This window comes from Aethalodelphis obliquidens, unplaced genomic scaffold (genome assembly GCF_003676395.1).
Source record: "Aethalodelphis obliquidens isolate GAN/ISIS:26980383/991018 unplaced genomic scaffold, ASM367639v1 scaffold5, whole genome shotgun sequence".
NCBI lineage: Eukaryota > Metazoa > Chordata > Mammalia > Artiodactyla > Delphinidae > Aethalodelphis > Aethalodelphis obliquidens.
In genome coordinates, this window is record NW_020837949.1 from 26,488,600 (window position 1) to 26,510,062 (window position 21,463).

The 21,463-nt window shown below is 37.7% G+C and overlaps 1 long non-coding RNA gene across 1 annotated transcript in view; it reads left to right on the forward strand.

The window, feature by feature from the left end:
- The window catches only part of LOC113618152 (uncharacterized), an 88,386-nt gene extending 74,661 nt beyond the window's left edge, over window positions 1-13,725 (forward strand). The window contains exon 3 of the long non-coding RNA XR_003431896.1: window positions 12,319-13,725. This is a non-coding gene — a long non-coding RNA (uncharacterized LOC113618152). The remainder of the gene's footprint in view (window positions 1-12,318) is intronic.
- The last annotated feature ends 7,738 nt before the right edge of the window (window positions 13,726-21,463 follow it).

Genomic DNA, 21,463 nt, shown 5'->3' on the forward strand with positions numbered 1-21,463 from the left:
TTTGATATATCAGGTAGTGTTTTTCTTCAGTATCTGTAACCTTTATAAGGAGTGACTATGCACCCTTTCCTCAAGGGTGAATGCTGGACACTGGAATTCTTAGCTCCAACCAAGATTCTGGATACCAGGCTTAGCCGTGTGATAAAGACCTTGAACAGTTATAACCTCCTGGTGACCTTGTGGACTTGGGTCATAGACTCATGTGAAGAACATTTGCCTATTCTCCTGGTACCAGATAATTCTGGATCCCTATGTTATGAGCGGGGAAAGGAGAGGGGAATAACCCCCAATTCACTTAAATTCCCATCAAATGGCTGGATAGAGGTTTGTATCTGATTTAATTTGATTTACAGAAAATAATAGGGTATTTCTTGCATCTTCAAGAGTGTGGATTACGATTTATACTCACTACTCCTCCTAAGTCTTCTGTTAATTACTAAACAAATAAAACCATGATGAAGAAATACCCTCTTGGGCTTCCCTGGTGGCGCAGTGGTTGAGAGTCCGCCTGCCGATGCAGGGAACACGGGTTCGTGTCCCGGTCCGGGAAGATCCCACATGCCGCGGAGTGGCTGGGCCCGTGAGCCATGGCCGCTGAGCCTGCGCGTCCCGAGCCTGTGCTCCGCAACGAGGAAGGCCACAACAGTGAGAGGCCCGCGTACCGCAAAAAGAAATACCCTCTTCTTTTTTGGAATAGCATACAAAGCAGAAGTTCTTTGACTTGAAATGATAATATTTCTAAATCCCTCTCCTCCAGCCTTTGGAAAAATTCCTACTATTGATTAATTGGCTCATGTACCTGTAAAATATGGTTTCTCCATCCATTTATTTTCTTTTTGAGATTTGGAATAACTGACAACTTTCAGGATGTTTCCATTTCTGTAACTTTGAGGTTTAAATTGGTGTGTTTCATGGCAGTGGATTCAGAGAAGGCACCTGACAGGCTCGTCAAGCAGGGCATGAAACATTTCAGTAACCACTTTCTCTGCGTAGTAACCAGATGAATATCTCTCTCTTGTTTGGTTTAGACAAACAAGCAAACTGTTAATTTACACAGGACTTTGATTTTTGCTTGATTCTACTAAAGTTCAAAGAAGAAGTTCCCACGGTTACACTCCATCCCTACCAACTTCTTTTTCTCCATGGTGTGTGAGTGCATTTCAGTGAGGAGAGAAGAGTTTGTTAGATGGCTTATCTAGAAAATAAATAACACAGTGTTTGCCAACTGCCACTGCCTTTTATGCCTGGGTAACCTGGATTTGCATTAGAATCCAGCCACAATTTAACAGCATAATTCATGGTGCTTCCCAAAGACCTGCTTTTTTTTTTTTTTTTTTTTAATTCCCTGGACTGATCATCCAAGTTTATTCTTACTGCCACATTAGCAATTTAGAGGTTTCTATTTTCCCCTTGAAATTGTTAGTTTGAGAATTGATAGTTGTACCCAAAGCAAATAGTCTTTAAATCATCACAAATAGTTTATAATGACATTATTCCTGACTTACATGACTTTCATTGGGCTTTGGAGCCAGACAAACTTTGATTCTCTGGTAAGTACTTGGAAGATTCACTAACTAGAAAATTAAGGTTATACATTTGTCCTCTGAGCTTTAAAATTTATCAACACTATGGGTTAGAACATAGGTTGTCAACGACTTAAAAGGAAAAGATTGGAAACTTGGCCACAAGAGTTTCTGGTAAGTAACTTCAGTGTGATAATACATATAAGACAGTTTGTCAATCAGAATGAAAGCACAGCTATCTTAGAGTAATACCATTAAAAGTGTGACTTATCTAACTCTCCTTCAGATTCCATGATCTCCAAGGACTTCCATGATTTCCTTGTTGGTCTATCTTCAGTTCTTTATTTACTCATTCACCATATAGAACTAACAGTGTAGCAAGAGACAATGTATTGATTCTCCTGTATTTCCATATCTCATGACCGTGACTTTTCTTGGTAAATAAATAAAACGGCTACCAATGAACTTTTTCCAAAGTGCTTAAGAGTAGGGAGTATTAATGTGAATGTTTTCAGAAAGTATATACAGTCATACACCTGATTGTTTATTGATAATTTGGCTTTCTGGAGTTGGCCTCAGTGAAATGTAAATCTGTCTGGCTACCTCTGAGTACTGAAAGAGGAAGTCTTTGGCGTCTTCAAACAACGATGAACCCCAGCCATGCTAACCTTCAGTTGTAACGCTACATCACTTACAAGCTTATTCTTCTACTGATTTGCATGGAAACCCATTTCTGTGCTACTTACTAGCTATGTGATTTAAGGCAAGTTACCTAAACTTCTTTAAGGCAATTAAGTGGTAAGAAAGTTAAAATATAATGACTTCAATGGAATTAATGTTCTTATAACAAAGTCTGTCACATTTTACTGCCTTGAGGTGAGGACAAATCCAAGGGTACAACCTCAGAAAATCTGCATTAGAAGATCAGGAATACAGCTTATTTGCTTACGGAAGTCACTGTCCCCAAACCTAAACAGTGATGGCAATGTTACTGGTCATCTGGTCCAGTCTCATCACAAGGAAATCCTTACTAGAACTTCATCTAGATTCTTAAAAGCTTTTTAGTGATTGAGAACCGACCTCTTTATAAGATCCGTTCCTTACCCTAACTTTGGGTAAACCTACGCATGAAGCTGAAATGTGTGTCTTTGTGACATCAGTCCTTTGATTCTATTTGCCTCTAAATAACAAGTGATACAAATAATTCCTCTTTAAAAATTTTTATCATTTTTTCCAGGTTGAACATCCCAAATTCCCTCAAACATTTCTCATGTTTCATAATTTCTAGGTTTTTTACCATCTTTTAAATACAAGATGAGACTTCTCCATCTGAACATAATAGTCCATAAGTTCACAGCGACAGTGAATGACAGGAAAACGGGGCTATTGTCTTCTTTGATCCAAATACTTCCCTCCTACCACTGTGACTTGAAAGCAAATTGATGTTTACTACCTTGTTTTAGCATCCAGTCACAATTTTTTGTTCACACTGAGCTTATAGACAACTAAAGTCTTCTTTACAATAACTTCTATCAGAGTAGATCTTCCCTAAGTGCAATATCTGAGTGTGATGTTTTTAACCCTGACTGCAGGCCTCCATGCTTATTGTACATGTCATCTCCTTGACTTGTTTTCATCTAATATATTTATTCCTTTTAAACTTATTCAGACATAGGTGTGATACTCGTTATATTATCAAACAATTCACAATATATTAAACAAAATAGGGAAGTTGATCTGATAAGCACTGAGCTATATAACGGGTTTGAATTTAAAGAGTTTTTTGATACTTCTCTAGGTAGAAATCTGAAGAGAGATAGAACATAAAATACTCCTATATTGAGGTATATTTGTTAATTTTCTTATACATAGTTTACTTGATTATAAAAGATTCAGTAGGACACATAGAATAATGAATTTTAAAATGTATACGTGTTCATTGATGGTTCAAATTAAAATAGGTGAATGGATCCATGGGTTAGACTCAGAGATTTAATTAGGCAATAGTGTCATTTACAAAATTTGGGTACATAAGTCAGATAATAATGACTTTTTATTTTAAGGTTTTACTTATTGCAGTTTATAAAATCTTATAATCCTACGAAAATTTCAGCCCGTGAACTTAATTGACATCATATGAATTCCACACAGTTTTTGTCACTATAAAATTTTTGTTTTTTGAGGCAGAATTTTCTATACAAAGAAGACAATGCAGAGTTTATTAAACAACCAGCAATGGCTATTTGCAGTGAACTTGGGCTTTCAAATAAAGTTTGGTGCTTTTTACTTTTTAGAATTTAGTACTTATGCTTCCTTAGATAAATTATTTTCATTAGAAACTTGATGATGTATGTTCCTCACAGTAGGACAAGTGCAATAAGAGGAAGAAATTATTCCTCTCAATTTGTGACAGCACACAGCTACCAATAAGACAAAGCAGCCGGGTATCTGAGAGTGTTTCTCATAATTTTACTATTTCAAAGCATCTAATGTAATTAAATACTTACCAAGAGTTTAAAAAAATGAGGGAAATGGGCAATATAACCTTTTATTGGCTCCACCCCAATATATTGATTAGTCAATTCGATTAAACAATATGTGCAAACACAGCATAATAACAGAAATCTATTTATTACTAAATTATTACTAAAAGCTCCCTAAGCTTCATTCCATACAGTGATTCTAAGCATATTATGTTATACTATAAAATGAATGCAAGTCCTACCCCCAATTTTAGGGGCTCTTTATTTAAAAAAAATTAAATTTCAAGCTAATTGTATACCATAGTGGGCTCCTTTTCTACCTTAAGCCTTGCTATCATTCTGAGTAAGCAGACTTCACCATTCTTAGACCAAAATACAAATGCACCTTTTCTGTACATTAGCTACTTACTCCAGACAATATCTCAGACCTGTTATCACTCAGAACTGTTTCTCTCTAATCTCCTTTAGTATGATTTTTTTCAGACCTTTACCTATTTAACTAGATGTACCCCCAAAAAAAGAAGGGTTAGTGAGGGAAAAAAAACAAAGAAAGAGGCCAGTGTTATTAGCAGTGATGTTGCAAGATAGACAGAGCTCCATCCGTTCTTGGGGAAGAAAGAAGCCGTACTTGGCCTGGTATTAAGCAGCAGAGGTGAGGCCCAGACTCCACTTCAGTGCAGTGAACACAGTGTAATGAAGTTCAAAGCCCCAAGGGCAGGAACTAGACCTTTCTCTCTACTTTATTCTGTGCCAAGTTCTCAGTTGTGGCTCAAAAATATTAAAATTAAAATAAGAAACTCCATGTGTATAGTGAGGCCATGTTATATGTATGAGGTAAAATTCTAGAAAACAAAGTAACTATTCAAATATGAAAAATAAAATAGTAAAATAGCAATTAAAAGCTGTAAAAAAAGGAGAAAAGAAAGATCAAAAATGAATTCTGTGCTCAAAAGGAAAATGCTTCAGTTGTAAAATGATATATTAAAAAAATGGCATAATGAAATGTTTACTTAGAGGCAATGAAGTTCTAACTACAAAATAAAATGTCTTTGAAGTCAAGTCAAAAACATGTATTACTATGTGTAATGCACTGTGTTGGGTACAGTGAATAGACAAAAAAGAGTACTACCCTTTGCTAGGAAATACACAGACCAGCAATGAGAACGTACACAAGCAAACAGGATGTGTAATTCTTTGTGGCCCAGGCCTTCAGCAACTCCAGTCTGTCCCTTCATAATCTCTATAAAGTACCTCTTGTTCATGGCCATTGTCCATTTAAGATTTGGGAGTCTGGATCTCAGACTACCTCTTCACCGTAAGTCTAACCAAACCTTTGGGTTTCTTCAACTTTCCTGTTGAGACTAGTCTCTCACTTTCACTTCAGAGTCCCTTGATAGGTTTCAATAACCTTAAAAGCAGATCCGGATTTAGTATTCTTTAGATGAGAAATCACAACAAATTACCGATTTTAAAAAGCTATGTAAAACTCTATCATAAAATAAAGAAACTTTATATTTTTTATTAACTAAATGCTTAATAAACTTTTTATAATTAGTTTTTCTACTTTTACAGTTGCATATTCTGATTACCTGTTCCTAACTCAGTGACTTTGTAACATTTTCTATAAATAGAATAATTTAGTTTTTCCTCGGACAAATTTGGTGGAAGTTTGTATTTTTTTTTAATACTGAAAACATAGGAAAGTTCCTTTCAGCTTCATAATTCATTTTGTTAATATCATATGCATAATGCAGGATTGTTTTCCATTTTGGGAAAACTTTTATCAATTTTCTTTTGTGCATGGGCTGTTAGTCTTCTTGCACAATGACTCATCTGAAATATATTTTGAACTGAAGACACTTAGCAAGGTAATTTGCTGTCAATGTCACCATGCCAGGAAGATGCATGGGTCCACTGTGTGTGATGGGAGTGTTCCTGGAACCCGTTCCTGCACCAGGAAACCTATAACTCAGTTATACATGGAAATAACTGTAAGCTATATAAATATATCCCAGTAAACTCACATTAAATGTTTTCCTAAATGAATTTCACATTTCTGTGCCTACTACTCCAACACCACTCAACAAAAGGAGACATACGATGAAAGGGAAGTGAGAGTTGAAAGTAGCAACAATTTAAATCCATTACAGTTAGAATATCTCACCTTTGCAAATTATACTGAACATATGACCGTATCACATCAAAAGGGCCCTTCTCCAGGGCCTGGGAACAGAAAGTCTCTCATTGGTGAACTGGCCTCTTCATTATTTCTTTTGCATTTCTGTCATCCACTCTCCTGAGCATTCTGTGGTTAACAGTCTCTATTTCATCCTTTATCTCTCTCTCTTTCCCTCCATTTGCCCCCCCTCCACCATCCTCTATGTTGGTCTAGCAAATTGAAGACCGACTATAAATCTCAAAACCTGGGAGTCATCCTTGATTTCCTCCTAACTTTCACCCTCCAGTACAATAAATCAACAAGTCCTTCAGATTCTAAATCCTCCATGTCTCAACTCATTCCCTCCCTTACAGCTACCAGTACCATAATCTGGGCAATACTCCTCCATCACAGGGCTCCTGCAACTGCCTCCTAATCAGTCCTTCTGTCTACAGTACTGTGTCCTCATACTGCTCTTTGCAAATTTTCAATAATAATTGATTCATAATTCAATTCTGACCGTATCGTTTCTCTGCTGAAAAAAACAACTCAATAACCCTCACTACCCACAGGTAGTACCCAACCCCTTTGCTGGCCCACAAAACCCTCTAAAAAATAGGTCCTGTATATTTCAGTCTTTTTCTTTCCACTCTCAACACACACTCTATAATCGGGGGGGAAAAAAAACCCAAAATAACAAAAACTAAAACAAAAAATAACCCTTCGAAGTGTATGTAATTCTCTTGACTCTATGCTCCAACCAGTTACAACTCAGCATCCACTATCCAAAATACTTCTACTCACCTTCTCCAACTCCACAATCATTTTTAAAGACTTGGCTTAGACATCAGCTTCTTGGATAGACTTTTCTGGGGCCCAAGTACTGAAAAAGTTTCCCTCTGCTGGCTTCCTTTACTATTTTGTGTGTAGTACCATTACCAAACTGTCCACAAAATTTTTTATCTCCCCCCACTTGTTTGCAACATCCTGGAAGCCAGAAACCCTATCTTATTCATTTTTGTGTCTTTGTGACAGAATATAGTGCCCAAGAAATGAAAGGTTCTCAATGGATTTGAATGAATAAAAAGCAAAATGTGGTGTCCAATGGTACAGGTGAAATCAGAGTGACGAAGAATTCAAGAGAGAGAGAAACGAATTGTGAATTGTATCATGAAGTAAGGAGCATTTGAAATGTATCTTGCAAAATAAGTAAGATTTGGAATGGCTGTCATAAGATGAAGAGGGATGCATTTCAGAAGAGCTATTTAATGAGTCATGACCAAAGATCAAAGAGCTTCACTGCAAGAATACATCCAAAATTAAACTAATGAAGGAGATCCTGGTAGAATAAATGAGAACAAAATATTCTTTAACTCCTGACATGGATGATATGTCTCAAAGGATAATCAAGAGGACCTAATTAGATGAGCAAAAGGATGTGTTCATGGTTGAAAAGGAAATATTATCTTTTGCATTAATGGAAGACCTATGAGTAAGAATGCCAAAATTGGAGAAAAAAAGAAAAAGCTCTCTAGAAGAAAGATTTTTTAATGCAAATAAAAATATGGTACATATGAGTAGTATTGGTTATATTTTTGTGTTGGTAAATTGCTGTATGAATACAAATAATTATGTGTAAATCATTAAAAAACTAGTGGTAAATAGGAGACGTTAGCAACTGGGAAATGCTGGTCAATCAACAATTTATTGAGCCACTTCTCTTCTGTTTACTGTAGAAGATACAAATGAAACAGCAAGTAAGATTCTTTACCTTAAAAAGCCTAAAATTCAATTAAAGGAATTTGATAAGCATAAAACTAGAAATCATAAATACACAACAGATTCTAACAAGTGAAATGTACAATTACACGTTTTTTAAAGAGGATATCCCAGAGAAGACATAGTTGACTTAGATATGAATATTAGGTGGAAGGAAGGAATTCTATGTGAAAGTACCTTTAGCAAAGGAATACGTGTTCTGTCAAGTATGATAGATTCACAGAACGGCTAGGATGCCAGAAGAGCGAAAGTGAGGGCATGTGGCGGGGCTAGTTAGTCAGTTGTAGTGATGAGAATATCGGGGAGAAGCCTGCAAGACCAGGACCATTTAGAAATAAACTAACAGATGATATGAAGGTGGGATAAACTTTTAAAAAGGGAAATCACATGAAAAAAATTTCACTTTTTTTTCAGTGTATAAGGTTATCTGGGCTGTACATATAAATGAAAAACAAATAGTTCCTACAGCATTGTTAAATAGTCATTGCTTCATTTCCTTAATAGCCTCCCTCTCTACTTATATCATTTCCTCTGTTCCCTACATTTATGCATGCGTACACACTCTTACAAGGTCATATTTTTTCAATCTTTTATGTTTTTAATTTGCCTTCCTTATAATATTTCTTATAAAACCATTGTGGATTTTACTCCCAGGTCTTTTTCTTTATGCACCTAATCTTACAGTATTTAATGATTTCTGAACTCCTGTAAGGTTTGTGTCTTTAACATCTCTCTTCTATCTTCACCTGTAGTGTTTAAATACCATCATGAAAACCATCAAGTTTTAAATCTTTCAATAGGTTCTGTAGTTTATTTATTCCTACCATCTCCATTCCAGTATATGGGAACACAAGAACTATCGTAATTTTTTGTTGTTGTTGGTAACTAAAAAAAAAAAGACAGTGTAACAATAAACAGTAACATGCTGGACACTCTGCAAAAAAATTTACCCACATTATTTAACCAGCATTATTTAACCAGCATAATTTATCAAGCAGGAATTATTATCCTCAATTTACAGATGAGGAAGCAGGGGATTAGATAAATTAAATAATCCACCAAAGATCACACAAGCCATCCATGAAGAGGCAGGGATCCACACTTCGGGCTTTCTGACTTGAAAACCCCTGCTTTCAATCCCTAGACTACACTATCTCAGCCCTGATCATGTCTGTTCAAACTCCAATCAGGTAGTGTTTTTAACGAATACACAAAGTTAAAAATAATTAAAGATGTCCTTTTCAAGAATGGTATTTAGGGGATTTCTCTGGTGGTCCAGTGGTAAAGAATCCACCTTCCAATGCAGGGGATGCGGGTTTGATCCCTGATCAGGGAACTAAGATCCCACATGCTGCAGGGCAACTAAGCCCACTCACCACAACTACTGAGCTCGTGCGCCTCAACTAGAGAGCCAGCATGCCACAAACTACAGAGCCCACATGCTCTGGAGCCTGCACACCACAACTAGAAAGAAGCCTGCACGCCGCAATGAAAGATCCCATGTGCCGCAACGACGATCCTGTGTGCTGCAACTAAGACCTGATGCAGCCATAAAAATTAATTAATTAAATTTAATTTTAAAAATGCAAATGAAAGCTTACGAGATAAAAATTAAAAATATATTTTAAAAAGAATGTTATTTAGATACGGCTATGAAATATAGTGATTTCCACGGTTTATTTATTCCACAAAAAAGTATTGAGTCTTAACCTCTTAGAAACACTCTGTTTTTTACATTCCAAAAAAAGCTATAACTTGTGTGATGTATATGATACAAAAGCTTCAGAAAAAGCATTCAGACAGATAAGGATATTTAGTTTAATTCACTTGTTCAAAAGGGCATTTGGTACAGAAAAGGAAGGAGGAAGGGAGGAAGAAAGGAAAGGAGGAAGGAAGGAAGAAAAGAAAGGAAGGAGAAAGGGGGAAAGGCAGAAGAGAAGGAAGGAGAGGGAGAGATCTACTGAAAAAGAATAAACTTCATGAGTTGGTTAAATGACTGCATATAAATAGCAAAATAGTATAGGATGAAGATAAATGTTAACAGAAAGCTTCAGGAAAAACAACTAAACTCAGAATCATAGCAGATTAAAAAACAAATAAACCTGCATGGGACTTTGTAGTATCTGATGCATTTGGGGGTGGGTGGGTTCAGTGAAAATATAGTGGGCAGGGCAGGGGGTTAAACAGAAAGATTTAGGAAGAAGAGTACAGAATAAATAAAATCACTAGAAGACTCCCCGTGTTTTGTTTTTTTTTTGCTTTGCTTTTTTTTTGGCTGCGACCCGCAGCATGCGGGATCTTAGTTCCCCGACCAGATATCGAACACGTGCCCCCTGCGGTGGAAGTGCAGAGTAGTAACCACTGGACCACCAGGGAATTACCTAGAAGACTCGCCTTTTGCTTGCTGACTTTGATAAAGTCTGAATGTTCTGAATAAATCCATTCTCCCCATACCTCTCAACATCCCCTAAGTCAATAGTTTCCATACTAGAATAATCTGATCTCAGTTCCCTGTCCCTTTACTCAAGGAGACGACTCCTGATTTCACTGACAGGACTTGCAGGACTGTGGTCCCGATCTAGGGAGAAAGGTGGTCTTCCTCACTAGCAATGCATTTCACCTCCATTTATCACCTGAAAGTGTGAGAGTTGTGTGTAGGTCTTTTTCTTTCACTCAAGCCTGACGTACAATATATAGCAGGGGTTTTGTCAGGAGCTTTACTCTTGAGAATAGGAGGATGGATGAGAAGCTACATTATGGCTTTCTGAAAAGTCCTCAGTAGCACATCTGGAATAAGCAAGGGATTAGAAATATGTCCACTTTGAAGGAAATGACTTGTGTTTCTCTTGAAAGGCTCGACTGCATGAATAGGGTATAAATGCCCTGAAGAGGCAGAGGAAGATCCCAGACAGGTCACCAAGAGTGAAAATAGTCCCCAAAAGTTAATTCATGCAGAAGGGTTGGAAAACATCATATTTTGTAATGTCAGTTTCTATTACGTCATATGTTGAATAGTGTCAAAATATAGCCTAATGAAATAAAACTCAAAGCTTAAAATTATTTAAATAACTTCCCAACTCTAAGTCATTCTAAGATCTCTAAGTAATCATGTTATTTTCATGGGTTTCTTATCCTCTTTCTTTTAAAAGTCTCAAAATACATGTTTCAAGGCATCAGGTGGTTTTTGTTGTTGTTTTGGTAAGAAAGTACAGAATGACCCTTTGACCTCATTTTAACATAGGGAGAATCGGAATCACAAAGAAGTCAAATGCTTTTATTTGGCCACAGCAAAAGGTCACCAGATGAAGAAAGACAATTTGAGGGTCTGATTTCTTCCTCTGGATTATAAAGTTCACACAGTAGTAAAGAGAGCAGGAAATTTCACAAGCATACTGGGAAGACAAATCCTGAGTGCAGCTCCACTAGAGTCAAGCGCTCTGCCGCAAACTTGTTTCCTCATCCACTTTAAGATGTACTAACTTTTAAAGAAATATTGAGAAGATAAATATATAGTTCCCAAACATAAAGAATTCCTGAACTTTTGGAGCTATAATGCCATATCACTGATTTTTGTGACACTCTATCTTCTCAAAGTCCTGCCTCAATGACCTTTTTTAAAACATTATGTGTCATCTTTTTGCTAGGATTCTAGGGTTAAACACAATTATTCTACAGTTTAAAGTATCCTCCCCGCCCTGGGCTTTAGAATATATTTGTTCATTCATTCTCTGTCTTCTTCTCTCTCTTCCTTACCTCTTCCTAATACTTTTGTTCAACCGCTATTTTTGTTCCTTACTCCCTGAAACCATAATTGTAAACAGTTTACTTTTAGATTTGAAGCAGATTGATGTTAGTGGTATTTTGTGCAACAGGCAGCATTGTATAGCGGTTAACCACACACACTCTGGAGGCAGGCTGTCTAAGTTTGCTTCCCTGTTTCCCCACTTATTAGCTGGGTAACACAGGCAAGACTTGCATAAGTTAGGCCTTTCTTTGCCTCAGTGTCCTCATCTATAAAATGGATATAATTATAGTACCAACCTCACAGGATTGTGTTAAAGATTAAATCAGTTAATGGGCTTCCCTGGTGGCGCAGTTGTTGAGAGTCTGCCTGCCGATGCAGGGAACACGGGTTCCTGCCCCAGTCCAGGAAGATCCCACATGCTGTGGAGCAACTGGGCCCGTGAGCCATGGCCGCTGAGCCTGCACGTCCAGAGCCTGTGCTCCGCAACGGGAGAGGCCACAACAGTGAGAGGCCCGCGTACCGCAAAAAAAAAAAAAAAAAGATTAAATCAGTTAAGATATAGAAAGCTCTTAGAGCAGTGCCTGGCATATGTTTTCATTGTGTTAGTTATGGCTGTTTTTGTTCCCCTAGTCCATCACCTCGCTAAATTGTTAGGAGCGGATCAGAAGTTCAAAGCTGCTTATGGTCGTCTTGCATCTTCAAATCATGCACAGAATGATGCCCTACCAGATTCTAACCCAGAAAAGTTTGACACCTTGACACATGCATTCTTTGGCGACCAATGGCGTGTACGCGGTCTTGGCTCATCTGAAGACCCCTTGTTGATTTTGCATCTGGACATAGTGGGCCAACATTTTATGATGTACAAGGTGTCACTAAAGCCTGCACGGGCTCCTTCGATCATAGGAAGATGACAGGTCTCATTGTTCCTGCAGGGGAGCAGACACAGACACCAAATGATTTAACTCTTTCAAGTGAGTAACATCCTGATTTGGCTTCTGCTTTGGAAGATGAGCTTCCCTAAGCTACATAGAATCAAGTAAAAACTGTATTATCAGTAAATGTTTATTGACTCTGCCCCAATCCCCTCCAGACCTTCATTTCTTCTCTATGATAACAAGCATAACTTTCTCCGTAAAACAACTACATCAGTGTTAAGAGTCTTTGTTATTCCCATGAAGTGTGTCTACATTAGCTGCTTTAAAGTTTCTTCTGAATCATTGCTTTAAAACATATTCCCAGACAACTTTAGAAAGTAATATTCTATTTTTTATCCTATACCCACTGATGTGCTGTACAGAAAAACCCCAAACTTGTCTTGTATTAGAACAATGTTGTTGACATTGATGAAATTCCAGAAAGGGATTATATGAAGACTTTATCATCCAGAACCATGCAAAAAGCTTAGACTTTTGGTGGTTAAAAAAAAAAAAAAGGCAATATCTTCATCATATTCAAAACAACCTGGTAACATTTCCCTATATATGTAAAACACAATGATATATGGAACTTGCACTGTTTTCAAGCATTTTTGTATGCATAAAAACAAAGTAACAAAAATGATTATATACAGGTAATTTTACAAAAGAACACTTTCCTCCATATCAGTTTGGTGAGCTCTCACCAGGACACAGTATCCTGTACTGTTTCATAAATTTAGGGCAGAGACTCTATAATACTCAAACTTGTAACTTCAGGAGGAAGTGCTTGGAATATTGTAGATAGTCAACAAATGCTTATGAAATAAATAAGTGAATAAATATCTAGGTATACTATTTGGCTGTATTTAGCACCATTGCTCTAAAAACTAACAACCTATTCCAAATTATAAGCAATGCCTCTATTAGAGGAATGTCTCTAAGGGTCTTTCTCCTGAAATTAAGAACAACAACTATTCTTCCTAGTTGTATTTTCAGGTAATACTATACTAGGTTACACCAAACTTACTCGCTTAACCAGATCACAGCAAAGCAAAATCATTTTCTTTTTTTTTTTTATCTTTATTGGAGTATAATTGGTTTACAATGGTGTGTTAGTTTCTGCTTTATAACAAAGTGAATCAGTTATACATATACATGTGTTCCCATATCTCTTCCCTCCTGCGTCTCCCTCCCTCCCACCCTTCCTATCCCACCCCTCCAGGCGGCCACAAAGCACCGAGCTGATCTCCCTGTGCTATGCGGCTGCTTCCCACTAGCTATCTACCTTATATTTGGTAGTGTATATATATCCATGCCTCTCTCTCGCTTTGTCACAGCTTACCATTCCCTTCCCCATATCCTCAAGTCCATTCTCTAGTAGGTCTTTGTCTTTACTCCTGTCTTACCCCTAGGTTCTTCATGACATTTTTTTCCCCTTAAATTCCATATATATGTGTTAGTATATGGTATTTGTCTTTCTCTTTCTGACTTACTTCACTCTGTATGACAGACTCTAGGTCCATCCACCTCATTACAAATAGCTCAATTTCGTTTCTTTTTATGGCTGAGTAATATTCCATTGTATATATGTGCCACATCTTCTTTATCCATTCATCCGATGATGGACACTTAGGTTGTTTCCATCTCTGGGCTATTGTAAATAACAAAATCATTCTTTCTTAAGTCTATAATCAGTTCTTATTTTGAAGAGATACAAAAATAATGCCCAAGATAAGTTGAGGGGAGAGGGGTAGCATTAAAATGTACTGCAAGTTAGCTTCCAATTAAAAAAAAAAAAAAATTGCTTTGTCACAAGTCAGAAGCATTTTATCTTCTTTAAAAAAAAATGATTTGAGGGACTTCCCTTGTGGCACAATGGTTAAGAATCCGCCTGCCAATGCAGGGGACATGGGTTCGAGCCCTGGTCCTGGAAGATCCCACATGCTGTGGAGCAACTAAGCCCGTGAGCCACAACTACTGAAGCCCGCGTGCCACAACTACTGAAGCCCATGCGCCTAGAGCCCATGCTCTGCAACAAGAGAAGCCACCGCAATGAGAAACCCTCACACCGCAAAAAGAGTAGCCCACGCACTGCAACGAAGAGTAGCCCCTGCTCGCCGCAACTAGAGAAAGTCCGTGTGCAGCAACGAAGACACAATGCAGCCATAAATAAATAAATTAATTAAAAAAATTATTTGAAACATTTTGACTAATGTCGAGGTTTCCAGTGAAGAAGAATCTCATAAATGTGCTGGTTTAGATGAAAGATGAAAACAGAATAAGAAGAACCACAGGATGAATAATCTGTATCTCTGATGCATACTGATTTATTGTTTTAAACATGTACCAGCAGCAAGGGAATTCATTTGACCTAGAGGAGATACCAGTTCTCATTTCTAGCAACTCCCTTTAACCTGTTTGAAAGAACTATTTTGTATTACATTGTTAAAATCAAATAAACATTTAAATGCTGTAATCAAGGCTCAAAATAATGATAACTAAAAGATAATTTATGAAGAACCATTGTAAATTAACACCTCTCACATCAAGAATATGTGTGAACAGAATGAATAAGAAAAGGAATCGGAAGGAAAAGGAATCTGTAACTTGTAACTTCCATATGCTGATAAAGGTTTAATTAATTTGAAACACAATCTGCTGAAAAAATTTTAAAGTTTTTGTTTAAAGTTATAGTACTAAGTGTTCTCTGTATATGGAAAACTGCCACCAGTGGCCTGGACCACATTTAAATTTTAGGAAGCTTAGCGGCTTATGTTCAGTGTCACTTCAAAACAAATACTATTCTAACCCTCTCAAGTTATGGGAGGGTTGATGCTTGCTTCAAGGTGTAAGGAAGAAAAACGGGGGAAGAATGACTGTCAAGTTACTATGCATGTTTGGGCTTCCCTGGTGGCGCAGTGGTTGAGAGTCCGCCTGCTGATGCAGGGGACACGGGTTTGTGCCCCGATCCGAGAAGACCCCATATGCCGCAGAGCGGCTGGGCCCGTGAGCCACGGCCGCTGAGCCTGCGCGTCCGGAGCCTGTGCTCCACAACGGGAGAGACCACAACAGTGAGAAGCCCGCGTACTGCAGAAAAAAAAAAAAAGCTGCACGTTTGTTGAAAAACTTACTTAGATATGGCAATTTTTAAATTAGTTGTAAGGACTCTAATTATGTCTCTCAGCATTTCCTCGTGAGGGGAAGAGAGTACACATTTGTATTGTGGTATTTTCAGAGCCAGAAATATTTAAATCCCTTTGGGAGTGAACAGTTGATGAAGAAACAAGGTCATGGGTTTTCAGAGCTGCTTCCCTGGGCCCTGGACCAGCAGGTGGAGTGCTTTTCTGGACACAGATTATCATCTTTTCTCACTCTCCTGAACCCCTTGGCAGTTATCTTGTGAGACAAGAATAAATGGTGTGGAGTCAGGTCTGATATCTCCTTTATATGAATGATTTCCATAAAATTTGGAAGAGTAATGAGTATCAGGGGCCAAAGATTACAAAACTGGAAAAACTTTTCATAGGTAAAGGATAAAATCAGCAAAATCATTTCATTTCATCTCTGACAGTTTCTAAAGCATACCTTTTGGAGGTGCGCTTGAAATAAAATTTTACATTTTTTCTCACCCTTGAAAAAAAGGGTTTTGTCTGTTTTTGGTGCTTCTGCCACCCTGATCTGCAATCCGTAGAAAAATCAATGAGCTGCTTTTGCATTTGATACATATGTAGGGAACAAAGCACTTATTACAAGTATGGAAAAGAATGGCTATGGTGAAAATTTGCAGCAGTATAGCCAACATAATTTCCCTAAAACTCAGTTACTGTGGAAAGTGAATTTGTTTACACAAATTCTAAAATTCATGTAACAGAGCAAAAATTCAAGAATAATAGACTTGTCCTAACAGATACAGAGACTTGCTTTAAATCTATAACAATTTAGAAAGTGTGGTATTTGTGCAAGGAGAAGGAAATAGAGCAATTGAACAAAATTAAGAGCCCAGAGACAGACTCAAGCATAAATGGAACCTAGATATAAGATACAGGAGGCATGGCAAATCATAGCCCTAATCATTTCAGTTCCTGAACACTGCTCTCTGGTTCTTGCTGCCTGACACCCTTCACTGGCCCTCTCACATCATAGCAATTTACTTCAAAGGAGCAGAATTTCTCTCATGCTTTGAATCTTTCTTCATGAACAGCTCAGTTCCTTTTAAAGGCTCACCTGATTAGGTCAGGCCCTTTTGGGATAAGTTATTTTTCCTTTCCTTCCTTCCTTCCTTCCTTCCTTCCTTCCTTCCTTCCTTCCTTCCTTCCTTCCTTCCTTCCTTCCTTGCTGTAATGTGGTATAATTGACAAATAAAATTGTAATATATTTACAGTGTATAATGTCATAATTTTATATAAATTGTAAAAGAATTCCCAAATGAAGTTAATTAACACACCCATCATCTCAGATATTTATTATTATTTTTTGTGACAATAATTTTAGCAAATTTTAATGATACAATACAGTATTATTAACTGTAGTCACCATGTTAGATCTTCAGACCTCATTCATCTTATAAGTAAAGTTTGTACCCTTATACTAACATTTCCCTATTTTCCCCACCCTGCAGTACCTGGCAACCATCATTCTACTCTCTGTTTCTGAGTCCGATGGGGTTTTTTGTTTGTTTGTTTTAGAGTCCATATAAGTGATACCATGTAGTATTTGTTTTTCTCTGTCTGGCTTATTTCTCTGTCTAGCATATTGCCCTCCAGTTTCATTCTTGTCACAAATGACAGGATTTCCTTCTTTTTAAAGGCTGAATAATATTTCATTGAATGTATTTAATACGTTTTCTTTATCCATCCATCCAGTGATGAACAATTAGGTTGTTTCCCTACTTTGGCTATTGTGAATAATGCAGTGAATGTGGGAGTACAGATATCTCTTCAAGATAGTGATTTTTGTTTCTTTTGGATATATACCCAGAACTGGGATTGCTGGATCATATGGTAGCTCTATTTTTAGTTCTTGAGGAACCTCCATAGTAGCTGTACCAGTTTACATTCCTACGAACAGGGTACAAGGGTTCCCTTTTCTCTACATCCTTGCCTGTATTTGCTATCTCTCATAGTTTTGATAACAGACTTCTAAGAGGTATGAGGTGATATCTCCTTGTGGTTTTGATTAGCATTTCCTTGATGATTAGTGATGTTGAGCACCTTTTCCTATATGTGTTGGCCATTAGTAGGTCTTCTTTGGAAAAAATGTCTACTCAAGTCCTTTGCCCATTTTTTGAGTGGGTTATTTGGGGTTTTTTGCAATTGAGTTGTATGAGTTCCTTGTATATTTTTGACATTAATGCCTTATCAAATATGTGGTTTGCAAATATTTTCTCCCATTTCATGGGTTGCCATTTTAATTGATTGTTTCTCTTTTGTTTCTTGTTTGATTTAGCCCCACTTGCTTATTGTTTCTTTTGTTGCCTTTGTTTTTTGGGGTCGTATCCAAAAAATCATTGCCAAGACCAGTGTCAAGGAGCTTACCCCCTATATTTTCTTCTAGGAGTTTTATGGCTTCACATCTTACGTTCAAATCTTTAATCCATTTTGAGTTGGTTTTTGTGTATGCCGTAAGATGGGGTATACTTTCATTCTTTTGCATGTGGCTACCCAGTTTTCCCAGCACCATCTATTCTCCTATTATTAATATCTTACATTAGTATGGTACATTTATCACAATTCATGAAACATTACTGATTCATTATTATTAACTAAAGTCTACACTTTATTCAGATTTCTTTAGGTTTTTTTCCCTTAGTTAGGGTACCTGAATGTCTCTTTTTCTGGTCCAAGATTCCATCCAGGATATCACATTATATTTAGTCATGTCTCCTTAGGTTTCTCTTGGGGGTGATAGTTTCTCAGACTCCCCTGGTTTTTGATGACTTTTTGAGGGGTCATGGACAGCCAACTGAAAGAACCCCCAAATGACCAAAGCTGGAACAATTTGGGCTACAAAATAAATGAATACTGGATTATAACCCAAAGTATAAAATAAGTATCCATAGTGATGTACATGAATGATTGATTGGTTGAATGAATGAATAAGTTAATTAATTAATAATAAATGAGGCAGAAGAGTCCCAGCTAATTTATATAGCTAAGTCTACCCTCAAGGAGGTGGAGCATAACTCCCCACCTTTCTAAAAATAGATTGATTGATTTATTTGGCTGTGTCAGTTGGGATCTTTGCTGCAGCATGCAGGATCTTTCGTTGTGGCACGCGGGCTTCTCTCTAGCTGTGGCATGCGGGCTCTAGAGTGCATGGACTCAGTAGTTACAGCACGCAGGCTTAGTTGCCCCACAGCATGTGGGATCTTACTTCCCTGACCAGGGATTGAACCCGCGTCCTCTACATTGGAAGGCAGATTCTTAACCGCTGGACCACCTGGGAAGTCTCAACTCCCCACATTTTAAGTACAGGTTACACATGGTGACTTCCTTCCAAAACTTACCATACAGAAAATAGGGGGAAAAGAGTAACTTTATAGCGGAGAAATCTGACAAACATAGTCTCAGCCAGGTAATCGAGGTTAACATCAACAATGATAAGTTATGTTGGTAGTTTGTGCATCTGATATGATATAATGGTTAAGACAGTTTATTTTTGTGGTCTTCCTCCTCAAACCAATGGCCCAGTCTAATTAAGAGAAAACATCAGGGCTTCCCTGGTGGCACAGCGGTTGAGAGTCCGCCTGCCGATGCAGGGGACACAGGTTCGTGCCCCGGTCCAGGAAGATCCCACATGCCGCGGAGCGGCTGGGCCCGTGAGCCATGGCCGCTGAGCCTGCGCGTCCGGAGCCTGTGCTCCGCAACGGGAGAGGCCACAGCAGTGAGAGGCCCGCGTACCACAAAAAAAAAAAAAAAAAAAAAGAGAGAAAACATCTGACAAATCCCAAAAGAAGGACATTCTACTATAGACCCTTTACCAGTTACCATGAGAACAAAAGGAGAAAAACAGTGTTGGGATATCCATCAGATAAAAGACTAGTTGTAATGATCGGTTATAATTTCACAGCGCTATTTTTTCCCATCGGCACCTAGAAACTCAGAGAAGAAAGTAATTCTAAAACCCAAGGAGGCAATCCTTTTCTCTACTCTTGTTTCACTTTGGTAAATAAAGGCTGAAGAATGCATGCCATGTTATCTGACATGATGTTGGGTTCTCCTGATATAAAGGTTATCTGGTGGTGGTGGAGACAAGCAATAATAGTTTACAGCTCCTGCTCTAACCATATTGTCCAGTTTAGGGTAAAGTGACAGGAGAGCTGACCATCAGCAAGCAAATTAGATCCACACTCCCAGGAAGTTTATCATTATAGAAACGATCATTTCCATCTAAGTCTGGAACCCTCCAGCTGAGCGTGTGATGCAAAATTACCCTAGTGATAGGGCTATATTTGAGGGTGGAAATATCTTAGTAAAACCTCAGAAGTCATTTTTCCTCAATATTTGATCAATATGAATTTGATTACAAAGTATATGCTCTCCCAAGTCTGAATGGTTTCTGTTTCTATTTTAATACTGTACATTGTTGGGAGTAAGCCTTTATTGCTCCTCCTTCTGGATTGCTGTCATGTTTGCGGGCCTACTTTATATGATTCATTGGCGATATTCCTTATGAAAAGAGTGTGAGGCTTGTCGTTATTATTCTCAGAGGGTCCATTCATCAGCATTGCCCCACTCACACATTTCAAGGGCTGTTACTAAAAAGTTATTTTTGAATTCATAAGTCATGTATAACGCTGATAGAATTTTATTGTCTAAATATAGTAAACCGTAGACTGAATTTAAAAACTAAATGAAAATCATTTTGTAAACACACTTACAATTTCTAATGTGCATAGATATGTAGATATATATTTAAAATTTGTAAATATACTTTGTCTTTAAATAGTCAATACTTCTTCCTCTCTAAATGAATTTATCATTAATCAGAGACGTTAATGATAAAAAGGTTTTAAGCATTTTTCATGTGATTCTTTGGATATTTTTTCTCTTTGAAGTATTTGGATGCCTGATGGAATTAATTTATTTAGAGATTATTGGGCATTTTACACTGCCATCTAGTGATGTGCAAACTCAAATAGGTGGAGGTTTTGGTGAAACTGAGCAATTTGCCGAGCCCATCTGAAAAACCTGACCGTCCACTGCCAGCCCTTTCCAATAGTTTAGAGAAACTCTCATTTTCGTAACGCTTAGTTTTAATATGTTTCTTCATTCTTTATCAGACACGCTCCAAACTGCAGGTGAATATCAGCTTTTACCTTTGAAAAAGATGAAGTTTGAGTTCGATGCACAGTATTCCTCTGATGTGTGTACTTGTGACGGTGACTAACATTTATTGAGTGCTTGCCATTTGCCAGGCACTGTTCTAAGTGCTTTCCAGACACTAACTCATTCAATCCTAAACCTGCCTTAGGAGGCAGTTACCATTTTGTCTTTGTTTAGCCCAAAGTCACATAGTAAATGACCAAACTGCTATTTAAACCCTGTCAGGTTGGCTCCAGAGTCCATACGCCTAACCAGTAGGTCATTCTCTTACTTAGCCTCCACTTTCCCCCAACACACACACACACACACACACACACACACACACACACACACACACACCCTGGCTCCCCTCTCGCTCTCCTACATACATGCTCACACATATTGGCCCCTGACTGCCTCAGGTCACCTTACTGTGGAATCCCACCTTGATTTTTGCTTTGTACATGGAGTTACCTTGCTGCCTCTGAAACTTACAGTCTTGTAGACTTGAATAGATTGCTGTGTTTTAAGGTTTTTCATTCTTCAGTAAAA